General features: G+C 46.8%; 1 non-coding gene across 1 annotated transcript; it reads right to left on the reverse strand.

Moving 5' to 3' along the window:
- Positions 1 to 10,670: 10,670 nt before the first annotated feature.
- TRNAQ-CUG lies at positions 10,671 to 10,743 on the reverse strand. Its single transcript has one exon. It is a non-coding gene; the product is annotated as a tRNA-Gln (tRNA).
- Between the last annotated feature and the right edge of the window lie 3,100 nt (positions 10,744 to 13,843).

Below are 13,843 nucleotides of genomic sequence, written 5' to 3' on the forward strand. Positions count from 1 at the left end.
GAGGATGGGTAAGAATGGTGTCCCTAGCCTCTGTTTGTCAGAGGATGGAGATGGATGGCAGGAGGAAGATCACTTGATCATTGCCTGTTAGGTTCACTCCCTCTGGGGCACCTGGCATTGGCCACTGTCGGTAGACAGATACTGGGCTAGATGGACCTTTGGCCTGACCCGGTACGGCCGTTCTTATGTTCTTACACTTGGGGAGAATGACTAGCAACCTGGCTACCTTGGCAAGAGCTACCTTTGACAACTGATTGCCCCCTTATTACCAGAACATCATTACAGAAAGGAAGTTTGTAATGAAACAGGGCCAGATGTGGATAGCCGGGATAGCCTCCTGCTGTGCTCATTTGGGTTTGTACTGTAGTACGGTGCAGTGTTTCTTTACAAAGGGCAATTGTTTGCTAGTTTCCTTAGTAAGGACTAGGTGAAAATAAGATGAAAAATTCCAGCTCTTTTCCTTGGAGATTGTTTATCTGCTCCTTGCACGTGGCTCTGCGCGCCGTCAGCCGGGGTGGGCCAGGCTGCGGACGTGACTCAGGCTTGGGCCACATGGCCGCACTTTCCTGACGAGGCATGAAGCAGGCCAAGAGCTTTGCACAGCCTACAGGGAAGTGGGAGGGAGGCGTCTTCAAGCCAGCGTGTCTCGTCCGCTTCTCCCTTGCCGCTTGGGTGGAGGCAGGAGGGGAGCGAAATGTTCCCGGCTGAAAGTTTTTGGGCTCGGCCTTGAGGATTAAGCCTGAGCCTCCGGCACGGCTGCTGGGAGATGGGTTTCTGAATGGCATCCAGCCCGCTCTTCGGGCCACCAGCTGAAAGCACTGAGGCCAAGAGGAAGCAAAATGGGGCCTTTGAGGCTCCCAGCAGGCCTCAGGGAGCAAGGAAGTAGCACAGGCTTACTACTGTCCCTGCAGGGGCTTGAACCACCATCCTTTCCGTTAACAAACATACTGACCCACTGCACCACAGATCAGTAAGGCTGTATTGAGCATACAAGTCAGGAATCAGCTCAGAGTATGGTATAGCAGATGTGTGCAGTGATCAGGGATAAAAGTGACTTAAAGGACTTGGCAGTACTCCAGAGTCCAGTGGAGGGGATGGTTCCTCAACCGGAGGAGGTGCGGCCTCTATTGGAAGAGGTGGGGCCTTTAAATTCTGAGGCTTTTAAATTAGGATTTAAAGGGCTTGTGGATTTGGCTGAAGCTAGGAGCCAGGCCCTTTAAATCACCCCTGGAGCTAACAGCTGCAGAGGTGGCTGGGAGTCCTGGGGTTTGGGCAGGGGTGAAAGTAATTTATATTTCTTACCCATATAGTCCAATCGCAAGCAACCCACCTCTCCTACATACTTCATGGATCCCTCCCATTGCATGACATAGATAGAGAAAATAAAACTACTATTACTACTATCAGTACTGTCTGTAATAAAACTTTACTATTGGAATAAGCCTGAAAAAGTGAAAACTCACTGTCCCATTTTTCTCTGTGTCTTCCCTCCTCCTCCAGCGAGGCTGGAGACACTAGGCTCCATGCTTTCTTCCTGTCTGGCACTGAGCAGAGCCCCTGCTGGCGGGGGCTGGGGGAGGAATGCAGAGCTTTGTCTGCAGGAGAGGGAGAGGGAGAGGGAGAGGGGACAGGACAGTACAGTACAGTACAGTGAATTTTCCCCTTCCACCTGCTTTTATTAGCTCTGGATTTAAGATGTGCAGCCAAATGCTTGTATTTGTTGTGTATATTAGTATTGGAGAGATTCCCTCATCCCGGGGGCAGAAGAGGACTGCTCCTGCCATGGTCAAACACACTCTCCTCCCTCCCCCAAGCTACTGTGAGTGAAATTAACAAGAATGCCAGAAAGCGCTCCTAACCCCGGGGGCTGAACAGCTCAGGGAACAGCTGAGTTTAAACTATTCTTATGCAGGGGGCAGGCTTCTCCCCCCCTCAGCCAGCCTCCTTTCCTTACTGGTCCTCCGTACCGGCCCGTACCGGCTTACTTTCACCTCTGGCCAGTGATTTCCCTACACCCCCCCCTGAATTTCCCCCCCCCCCCAGTTTTGTGAGCTAGTTACATACCAATTTAGTGACTGTTTGGAAATCTGAATTTAAACCGAAACATTAATACACACTTTAAAAGCTTATACAGTGTATGATAAAATATGTGTATCTGAAAAGTATAATAGATTTGAAAAGTATGAACATAGACTAGCTTCCTTGCTTCCTTATACAGCTGTTTTTTATGATGTCAGTGCATTCATTTCGGTGATGTTGGCCAACCTAATAATTTCAAATGATGATTTGTAAGCAAAGTCTAAATGAGTTCTCCCCGACAGCTAGTGATGAGCTGGGGGCTAAGGCTTCAGAGCCAGATTATATTTACATTCACACCTAATCTACCTAGGGATCCAGCAATCAGAGCTGTGTTGTCCAAGTGAGAGATTTTGGCTGGGGTTACATAACATAAGAACATAAGAAAGGCCGTACCAGGTCAGACCAAAGGTCCATCTAGCCCAGTATCTGTCTACCGACAGTGGCCAATGCCAGGTGCCCCTGAGAGAGTGAATCTAACAGGCAATGATCAAGTGATCTCTCTCCTGCCATCCATCTCCATCCTCTGACGAACAGAGGCTAGGGACACCATTCTTACCCATCCTGGCTAATAGCCATTTATGGACTTAGTCACCATGAATTTATCCAGTCCCCTTTAAACATTGTTATAGTCCTAGCCTTCACAACCTCCTCAGGTAAGGAGTTCTACAAGTTGACTGTGCGCTGCGTGAAGAAGAACTTCCTTTTATTTGTTTTAAACCTGCTGCCTATTAATTTCATTTGGTGACCCCTAGTTCTTGTATTATGGGAATAAGTAAATAACTTTTCCTTATCCACTTTCTCAACATCACTCATGATTTTATATACCTCTATCATGTCCCCCCTTAGTCTTCTCTTTTCCAAACTGAAGAGTCCTAGCCTCTTTAATCTTTCCTCATATGGGACCCTCTCTAAACCCCTAATCATTTTAGTTGCTCTTTTCTGAACCTTTTCTAGTGCTAGAATATCTTTTTGAGGTGAGGAGACCACATCTGTACACAGTATTCGAGGTGTGGGCGTACCATGGATTTATATAAGGGCAATAATATATTCTCAGTCTTATTCTCTATCCCCTTTTTAATGATTCCTAACATCCTGTTTGCTTTTTGACCGCCTCTGCACACTGCGTGGACATCTTCAGAGAACTATCCACGATAACTCCAAGATCTTTTCCTGACTCGTTGTAGCTAAATTAGCCCCCATCATGTTGTATGTATAGTTGGGGTTATTTTTTCCAATGTGCATTACTTTACATTTATCCACATTAAATTTCATTTGCCATTTTGTTGCCCAATCACTTAGTTTTGTGAGATCTTTTTGAAGTTCTTCACAATCTGCTTTGGTCTTAACTATCTTGAGTAGTTTAGTATCATCTGCAACTTTGCCACCTCACTGTTTACCCCTTTCTCCAGATCATTTATGAATAAATTGAATAGGATTGGTCCCAGGACTGACCCTTGGGGAACACCACTAGTTACCCTCTCCATTCTGAGAATTTACCATTAATTCCTACCCTTTGTTCCCTGTCCTTTAACCAGTTCTCAATCCATGAAAGGACCTTTCCTTTTATCCCATGACAGCTTAATTTACGTAAGAGCCTTTGGTGAGGGACCTTGTCAAAGGCTTTCTGGAAATCTAAGTACACTATGTCCACCGGATCCCCCTTGTCCACATGTTTGTTGACCCCTTCAAAGAACTCTAATAGATTAGTAAGACACGATTTCCCTTTACAGAAACCATGTTGACTATTGCTCAAAAGTTTATGTTTTTCTATGTGTCTGACAATTTTATTCTTTACTATTGTTTCAACTAATTTGCCCGGTACCGACGTTAGACTTACCGGTCTGTAATTGCCGGGATCACCCCTAGAGCCCTTTTAAAATATTGGCGTTACATTAGCTAACTTCCAGTCATCGGGTACCGAAGCCGATTTAAAGGACAGGTTACAAACCTTAGTTAATAGTTTCGCAACTTCACATTTGAGTTCTTTCAGAACTCTTGGGTGAATGCCATCTGGTCCCGGTGACTTGTTAATGTTGAAATCACTGAGAGCTGGTGGAACCTCAAGAGACCAAATCGCAGAGGTCACAGTGGTAGGTGACAGCAGAAGGTGACTGTGCAGGGCCATTGGCAACAGAGTGGTGGAGTGAACAGTGGCACAATGAACAGCCATTGCCAGAGCAAACTTTGCCTTTTTGTCCCCCACCTGGAAGGTGTACTCATGTGAAAGCACCTCTGAACTCTGAGTCTCCACTGACCAAGGACAACACCAGTGAGCGGAGTGCAGTGGAGGGAAAAGTGAGGGGCACGTTAAATAAACATTTGTTTGTTGGACTATATTTTAGTCACTTTGCTCCAGAATGCTAGATTTGTGACTGGGAATGGAAACTTATATAAATATGTTTCCCAGTAGGCCAAGATTTTTAAAATGCAGTATTTGCCAAGGTTGTTACCTCACATTGTTGCTATCTTGGGAGGTCATTATGTTGGGGAGTTTCTGTACTAAACATTTTTATTATAATTAATTTTTACATAAGAATGGTCATACTGGGTCAGACCCATGGTCCATATAGCCCAGTGCCCTGTCTTACAACAGTGGTCAAGGCCAGGTGCTTCAGAGGGAATGAACAGAACAGGGAATCATCAAGTGATCCATCCCCTGTTGCCCATTCCCAGCTTCTGGCAAACAGGCTAGGGACACTCAGAGCATGGTGTTGCATCCCTCTCATCCTGGCTAATAGCCACAGATGGACCTGTTCTCCAGGAATTTATCTAGTTCTTTTTAAAATCCTGTTATAGTTTTGGTCTTCACAGCATCCCCTGGCAAAGAGTTCCCTGGGTTGACTTTATATTGTGTGAAGAAATACTTCCTTTTGTTTTTTTTTAAATCTGCTGCCTATTAATTTCATTGGGTGACTGCTAGTTCTTGTGTTATGTGAAGGATTAAATAAAATTTCCTTATTCACTTTCTTCGCACAAGTCAAGATTTTGTAGACCTCTATCATATCCCCATTAGTCATCTCTTTTCGAAGCTGAAAATTCCCAGTCGCTTTAATCTCTCCTCCTGTTTCATAGCCCTCATCATTTTAGTTGCCCATCTCTGTACCTTTTCCAATTCCAATATATATATTTTTAGGATGGGTGACCAGATCTGCACACACTATTCAGGGTGAGCACGTACCATAGATTTATATAGAGGCAATATGATATTTTCTGTCTTATTATCTATCCCTTTCTTAATGATTCCCAACATTGTTTGCTTTTGTGACTGTTGCTGCACGTGGAGTGGATGTTTTCAGAGAACTATCCACAATGACTCCAAGATCTCTTCCTTGAGTGTTAACAGCTAATTCAGATGCCATCATTTTGTATGTATAGCTGAGATTGCTTTCCAATGTGCATTACTTTGCATTTATCAACATTGAATTTAGTTTGCCATTTTGTTGCCCAGCCACCCAGTTTCATGGGATCCCTTTGTAGCTCTTCGCAGTCTGCCTGGGACTTAACTATCTTGAATAGTTTTGTATCATCTGTAAATTTTGCCACCTCACTGTTTACCCATTTTTCCAGATGAATATGTTGAATAGGACCCTTGAGGGTCCCAGTACTGAGCCCTCAAGGATACCACTTTTATCTCTCTCCATTCTGAAAACTGATAATTTATTCCTACCCTTTGTTTCCCATCTTTTAACCAGTTACTGATCCATGAGAGGATCTTCCTCTTACCCCATGATGGCTTACTTTTCAAAAGTCAATTTAAATTAAATACTTTTTTTAAATTATATATTTTTAGAAATCTAGATCTGTTATGTGTTTTGGTGTAACTTGCATTTTCCTTATGTTACATTTCCATTATCCTAACAAAACATTTACTTTATTCACTTTCTTCACATCAGTCAAGATTTTATAGACTTTTAGCATATCTCCTTAGTCATCTCTTTTCTAAGCTGAAAATTCCCAGTCATTGTGGGGACTGTATCAAAAGCTTTGCTAAAGTCCAGAAATAGCACATCCACTGCTTTCCCTCATCCACAGAGCCGGTTATCTCATCATAGAAGGCAATTAGGTTAGTCAGGCATGACTTGCCCTTGGTGAATCCATGCTGACTGTTCCTGATCACTTTCCCCTCCTTTAAGTGGTTCAGATTTGATTCCTTGAGGACCTGTTCCATGATTTTTCCAGGGACTGAGGTGAGACTGACTGGCCTGTAGTTCCCTGGATCTTCCTTCTTCCCTTTTTAAAGATGGGCACTACATTAGCTCTTTCCAGTCATCCGGGACCTCCCAATCGTCATGATTTTCAAAGATAATGGCCAATGGCTCTGCAATCTCATCGGCCAACTCCTTTATCACCCTCGGATGCAGTGCATCCGGCCCCATGGACTTGTGCTCGTCCAGCTTTTCTAAATAGTCCCGAACTACTTCTTTCTCCACAGAGAGCTGGTCACCTCCTCCCCATACCGTGCTGCAGAGTGCAGCTGTCTGGGAGCTGACCTTGTCTGTGAAGACAGAGGCAAAAAGCATTGAGTACACTAGCTTTCTCCACATCCTCTGTCACTAGGTTCCCTCCTTCATTCAGCAAGGGGCCCACACTTTCCTTGACTTTCTTCTTGTTGCTAACATACCTAAAGAAACCCTTCTTGTTACTCCTAACATCTCCGGCTAGCTGCAACTCCAAGTGTGATTTGGCCTTCCTAATTTCACTCCTGCATGCCTGAGCAATACTTTTATACTCCTCCTGGTTATTTGTCCAATCTTCCACTTCTTGTAAGCTGTTTTTGTGTTTAAGATGAGCAAGGATTTCACTGTTAAGCCAAGCTGGTCGCCTGCCATATTTACTTTTCTTCCTACACATCGGGATGGTTTGTTCCTGCAACCTCAATAAGGTTTCTTTAAAATACAGCCAGCTTTCCTCGACTCCTTTCCCGTCATGTTATTCTCCCAGGGGACCTTGCCCATCAGTTCCCTGAGGAGTTGAAGTCTGCTTTTCTGAAGTCCAGGGTCTCTGTTCTACTGCTCTCCTTTCTTCCTTGTGTCAGGATCCTGAACTCGACCATCTCATGGTCACTGCCTCCCTTTCTTAAAAAAGCGAAGGTTTCAGAGTAGCAGCCGTGTTAGTCTGTACTGCAAAAAGAACATAAGCTTTCATGGGCTACATCCGATGAAGTGGACTGTAGCCCGCGAAAGCTTATGCTCAAATAAATTTGTTAGGGCATGGCTACACTTGCAAATTTGCAGCGCTGCAGCAGGGTGTGAAAACACACCCTCTCCAGCACTGCAAATTGCGGCGCTGCAAGGCGCCAGTGTGGTCAAAGCCCCAGCGCTGGGAGCGGCTCCCAGCGCTGTACGTTATTCCCCACAGGGAGGTGGAGTATGGACAGCGCTGGCAGAGCTCTCTCCCAGCACTGGCGCTTTGACTACACTTAGCGCTTCAAAGCGCTGCCGCGGCAGCGCTTTGAAGTGCAAGTGTAACCATAGCCTTAGTCTCTAAGGTGCCACAAGTGCTCCTGTTCTTTTTTAAAAAGCAAACAGAATGTTGGGAATCACTGACTGCCGCTGCATACTGAGAGGATGTTTTCAGAGAACTATCCACAATGACTGCAAGATCTTTCTTGAGTGTTAACAGCTAATTCAGACTCCTTCATTTTGTATGTATAGTTGAGATTGTTTTCCAATGTACATTACTTTGCATTTATCAACATTAAATTTCATCTGCCATTTTTGTTGCCCAGTCACCCAGTTTTATGAGATCCCTTTGTAATTCTTCTCAGTCTGCCTGGGACTTACCTATCTTGAATAGTTTTGTATCATCTGCAAATGTTGCCACCTCACTGTTTACCCATTTTTCCAGATCATTTATGAATATGTTGAACAGCACTGGTCCCAGTACCGACCCCTCAGGGATACCACTATTTCTCTCTCTCCATTCTGAAAACTGATAATTTATACCTACCCTTTGTTTCCCATCTTTTAACCAGTTACTGATCCATGAGAGGACTTTCCTCTTTCACCATGATGGCTTACTTTTCAAAAGTCAATTTAAATTAAATCCTTTTTAAAAAAATTATATTTTTTAGAAATCTAGACCTGTTATGTGTTTTGGTGTAACTTGCATTATTCTTATGTTAAATTTGCATAATCCTAACGAAACATTTACTTTATTCATATCTCTTTTATATATCTCATTGGTCCTGACACCCCTGTAAATTCAGACACCCCTAATTTCAATTCCTGGGAAACCACTGCCTCTGGCAGTGGTTAGACAAGCAACAGCAAGGCACTGGACTGGTCTGGAGGAAAGTTCTGTGGGAAGGAACTGAAAAGAGTATTGGGGCTGCGATGCAGCGCTTGCAGACACTTTCTTTGGCCTGTTTTCCTGGAAGAGTTAGCAGCGAGAGATTGTTAGTCACAGGTCAGTGGGTGGGTTTGTGCAAACTAGGAGTGTACAGGGAACTGTCTTTGAACAGAAGGAAGGAGAGAAACCGGCAAGAGGAAGGAGGCTGAAAGACTTCTCTGGCTTTGAACAGAATTCTGTGTTAATAGTTCTTGCTTTTAGCTGATCTCACTGAGGTCAGTTGGGGCGCATGGACAGACATGGGAGTGACTCAGCCAGGTCATTCCCATCTTCTGCCAAGCAACCAGGAGATGACAATGGCTAGCAGTTGTACTGTACTGTTTGCTACCAGCCTAAGACGTAAAAACTAGATGAATCAAAACAAGAAATTGACTTGTTTTGTTTTGTGAAATCAACAGCCTGCTAAACCCAGGGTTTTGAGTTCAATCCTTGAGAGGGCCATTCTGTGTGACAAAGTTGTTTGTGTTTCTCCTTGATGCAAAGCCACCCCTTTGTTGATTTTAATTCCCTGTAAGCCATGCCATCAGTCGCCCTCCCTCCATCAGAGCAATGGCAGACAATTGTTTCACGCCTTTTCTCAGTGCAGAACCAGAATCTGCAAAAGCGAAAACAGGCAAGGAGGTGACAGCAGTGCGGTGACAAGAGTGATGAGGACATAGACATGGTCATAGACTTCTCACAGAGTACAGGCCGGGCAATGTGCCCTGGCAATGTGCACATCATGCTGATGAGCTCTGCATGAGCTCTGCATGGTCAACTGTGCTGATCAGCACGCCACACTGGCCAAACAGGAAATGAAATTAAAAGTTTGTGACCCTTTTCCTGTCTACCTGGACAGTGCATCTGAGTTGAAAACGCTGTCCAGAGTGGTCACAATGGAGCACTCTGGGATAGCTCCTGGAGGCCAATACCATCGAATTGCGTCCACACTACCCTAAATTTGACCCAGCAAGGCTGATTTCAGTGCTAATCCACTCGTCGGAGGTGGAGTAAAGAAATCGATTTAAAGAGCCCTTTAAGTTGAAAAAAAGGGCTTTGTCGTGTGCATGGGTCTAGGGTTAAATGGCAGTAACGCTGCTAAATTCGACCTAAAGTCATAGTGTAGACAAGGCCTCAGAGGAATTTTATAGCTACTGGCTGGGTGTCCAAAAAAGGGAGCTACCCACCTACCCTTTCATTGATCATACTTGGTAACTACTAAGCAGAAGCACAGAATCTAGATGGATTTGCTGCGTCTCCTGCAGGCCTTCCTAATGGCACAGCAGGGCTGCTCTTGGCTCTGCACAATGTTGTTTTGTTTAGCAGTGACTGTGAAGGGACTTCCAGCTATTTGGCTGTGGGAACTCTGGTATTAAGTGGACACCCTGTCTTAACTGTGTATGGCTGTATTGCTTGTAGATTTCTATATTCTGTACTGATGTTACCAAATGGAGTATTTTGTAGCGGTCTGCTATAATTTAACTTATACAAACTATGAATATGCTCCCTCAGACTTAACCACCCGCCTTTCACACACTCCCTGCTTCTCACTCTCTGGGCTGGGAACAAGCCACCGGCATGTGCGTCCATTGGATTATTTTATTTAATTACTTCTCATTGTTAAATTATTTATGTTTTTAAATTTCATTGCAGTGCATTTTCTTCCTGCCACTGTCACCTGGCAGCTAAGGGATGTGAGATTCTCCTCCATTGCGTTTCTGCCCACGGAAAAAGAAGAGACCCCACACTTCAGTACCTTTGGAAATAAAAGCAACCTGGAAACAAACCAGCTGTCTCCTCAGTGTGCAGTTTGTGTCTCTTTGGTGCAGTTGATGTGTGTGCAGCATGTGTGGTGGACAGGGGCACTGTGTGCTCACATGGGAATTCACCATCCTTGGTGCAGGATTTGACTTGTTCTGGGAGTGAACATAGCACTTGTGGAGTTTCAGGCACAGGCTGCATGACCTCCATTTATCTTTGGTGCAGATACAGCCCAGGCAGCACTAGTGCAACCTCCTCTCCTGCTGCCCTCCACCATCATCTGCACAGCCCACCTGTCAGGGCAGGAGGAATGTCTCAGATGGGACTACCCTGGGATGGGGAGGTGTGGTTGCATCCATTAGGTCACCAGACTGAGCCTTCTAATATCCTTTGGTGATTGTTCCCAAGATCCAGGACTTTGTGCTCAAACATCTCCCAGCTTCCTTGTTTAATATAAAGGCCAAGGTTTCCTTGCAATATACAGGAAGAAAGTAGATTTTCACCCCAGATGGGACTTCAACCCACAATCTCTGGCTTCAGAAGCCAATGCCTTATCCATTAGGCCACTGGGGCCCTGATGTACAGCTACTGAAGAAATGGAAATTCCCTCTCATAAATGCACATTCCTCGCATTTGCTTCAACACCAAATAGCCCCTTTATGTGCCTTACAGAAATGTCTGCATCCCCTGGCAGCGAGGCAACTGGGCAGGTTGCTGACACAATTACAACCCAGAATACAAAGTGTACAGTGCTGACTATATATAGTTTTATTACAAATATTTACACTGTAAAATATAAAGTACTATAGTGCAATCTCTTTATCATTAAAGTGCAACTTGCATATGTAGATTTTTTTTTGTTGCATAAGTGCACTCAAAAAGAAAACAATGTAAAACTTTAGAGTCCAGTCAGTCCTACTTCGGGTTCAGCCAATCGCTGAGACAAACAAGTTTGTTTACATTTACTGGAGATAGTGCTGCCCGTGTCTTATATACGTCACCTAAAAGTGAGAACAGGCTCTCTCATGGCACTTTTGTAGCCAGCGTTGCAAGGTATTAACGTGCCAGATATGCTAACATCCATATGCCTTCATACTTCAACCACCATTCCAGAGGACATGCTTCCATGCTGATAATGCTCGTTAAAAAAATAACGTGTTAATTTGTGACTGAAGACCTTGATGAAGAACTGTATGTCTCCTGCTCCATGGTTCTATCCGCATTCTGCCATATATTTCATTTTATGGCAGTCTTGGGTGATGACCCAGCACATGTTGTTCACTTTAAGAACACTTTCACTGCAAATTTGACAAAACGCAAAGAAGGTATAACGTGAGATTTCTAGAGACAGCTACAGCGCTCGAGCCAAAGTTTAAGAATCTGAAGAGCCTTCCAAAATCCAAGAGGGACGAGGTGTGAAACGTTGTCAGAAGTCCTCAAAGAGCAACACTCTGATGCAGACACTACAGAACCTGAACCACTAGACAGGAAAATCAATCTTCGGTTGGTGGCATCGTTATCGAGCAGTACCTGTCATCAGCATGGAAGCATGTCCCTGGCCTCTGATTGCTAGCAGCTCGGAGAGGAGAACAGGGGCTGGACCTCTCCATGGCCGCCTGGTCTGCTCACTCCCTCTGAAGCCCATAGCCAGGGCCAGCCTTTGGGGTGGGTGCCACCAGGGAATTGCCCAGGGGTACCATGGTCAAGGGCGGTGCTGTACGGTAGCAGAGAGGTGTGTGCTGCTGGTGTAAAGTCAGAAACTGCTCCCGGCTGGCAGGGGAGTGCTGCTTGGGGTGGTGCCCAGATTTCTCCCTGCTCCCTCCCGGCATAGGAGCATGGGGGGAGGGAGGGGAAGAGAAGGGGGAGATAGCGGTGATGAGCGGATACTGCTCCCCCCAATGTTCCTCCGTGCCCCCCTCTCACAGCCCCCTAGCGATGTGCGGAGGAGCAGTGTTCAGGGGCGGCGGGGGGAGCGAGCAGCAATGCCAGCTACTCTGTGCATCCAGGTCAGTTTCCCCAAGTGGGCACAGGAGGGGGTGCAGGGGTTAGGGGAAAAGGGGGCACAGTGCAGGGATTACGGGTGCGGGAGGAGGCAGGGGTTAGGGGAACTGGAGGGGGCACAGGGTTAGGGGTGCAGAGCTTCAGGGTTGGGTGCCAGAGGGGGGGGGAGCAGGGATTAGGGGGACAGTAGCACAGACCCCACCTACTCCTCCTGCTTTCTCCTGACACCAGCACCACCCTTCCCAGCATCGCCTCATGGCAGCATCTGCTTCCGGACTCGCACCAGAAACGGGAAGTCTGGGCCCTGCCTGGCAGCGGCTGTCAGGAAATGGAAGCAGGAGACACGACCACTCCCATGGTGCTGTGGGGCCTGTCCTGGCTGGTGGGAGATGGAGGCAGTGGATACTACCACTCCCATGGTGCCATAGGGTTTTCAGGTGGGGTGCCTCCCCCCCCTGGGTTGGGCTCCAGGGGAGGTTTGGCATCTTAAGAGACTGGGGGGGGGGTTGCTTGGAGGAGGTTTGAGGACCAACAGCGAAGGGGAAGTTGGACACTGGCCAGAATACCAGGGAGACAAGGCAGGTGAGGTGATACCTGTTACTGGACCAGCTTTGGAGCCACACAGGGTCTTCTTCATGCAGGGGAAAGGTGCTCAGAGCATCACAGTTCAATAGAAGGTGGAACGCTCTGCCCTGAACACCAGACATTCCCCTGCTTCCTGGAACGGGGGGGCCTGTCCCCACTGTCCTGTAAACAGCCCCACCATGTACCCCAGAGGTGGCTGCATCTTAGCACCAAGACACCAGTGGTCACTGCTCCAGAGGAGATGGTACATACAGGCCACTGCCCTACGTGGCCCCACACGTTACTGCCCCAAGAGATGAGGTACACACAGGCTACTACTCAAACTGGGCACCTGGGGTCACTGCAGCAATGGTTGTGGGGGATACATGCAGGGCACTGCCGCACATGGCCACCAGGGGCCACTGCTGCAATGGTGGTGGTTTGGGGCAGGGGGGATGATAAACAGGCCACTGACTGAAGTGGCCACTACCACAATGGTGTGGGGAGAGAGGAGGAGATATCAATAGGGCACTGCCACACCAGGGCACCACAGGGAGGTCACTGCTCCAATTAGTAGAGATACACATCGGGTAGTGCCCCAACTGGGGCCCTACCCCAGAGAGAGAGGGGCTGGGGAGAGAAGAGGAAATCAAAGGCCACTGCCTTACTTAGCCACCAGGGTCACTACCTAAATAGGGGGGGACAAACACACAGGGCACTGCCCCACCTGACCAACAGGGGTCACTGCCCCAATTGGGGGATATACAGAGGGTATTGCCCCACAGAGATGCCAGGGATCAGTGCCTGCCATACCTGGCTCAGGGGTAGAAGGGATAGGGTGACCAGATGTCCCAATTTTATAGGGACAGTCCCAATATTTGGGGCTTTTTCTTATGCAGGTGCCTATTACCCTCCACCCCGTCCCGATTCTTCACACTTTCTATCTGGTCACCCTGGGGGGCAGGGGCAGGGAGAGAGGGGGCTACACACAGGGCACTGCCATACTTGGCCACCAGTGCACATCCCTAGTGGGGGAGTGACACACACCAGGAGCAGGGCTCACTGCCACAAAGGGGTTGGAAGATACTGAGGGCACTGCCTGACACGG

The sequence above is a fragment of the Mauremys reevesii genome, linkage group 17 (assembly GCF_016161935.1).
Source record: "Mauremys reevesii isolate NIE-2019 linkage group 17, ASM1616193v1, whole genome shotgun sequence".
NCBI classification, from domain to species: domain Eukaryota; kingdom Metazoa; phylum Chordata; order Testudines; family Geoemydidae; genus Mauremys; species Mauremys reevesii.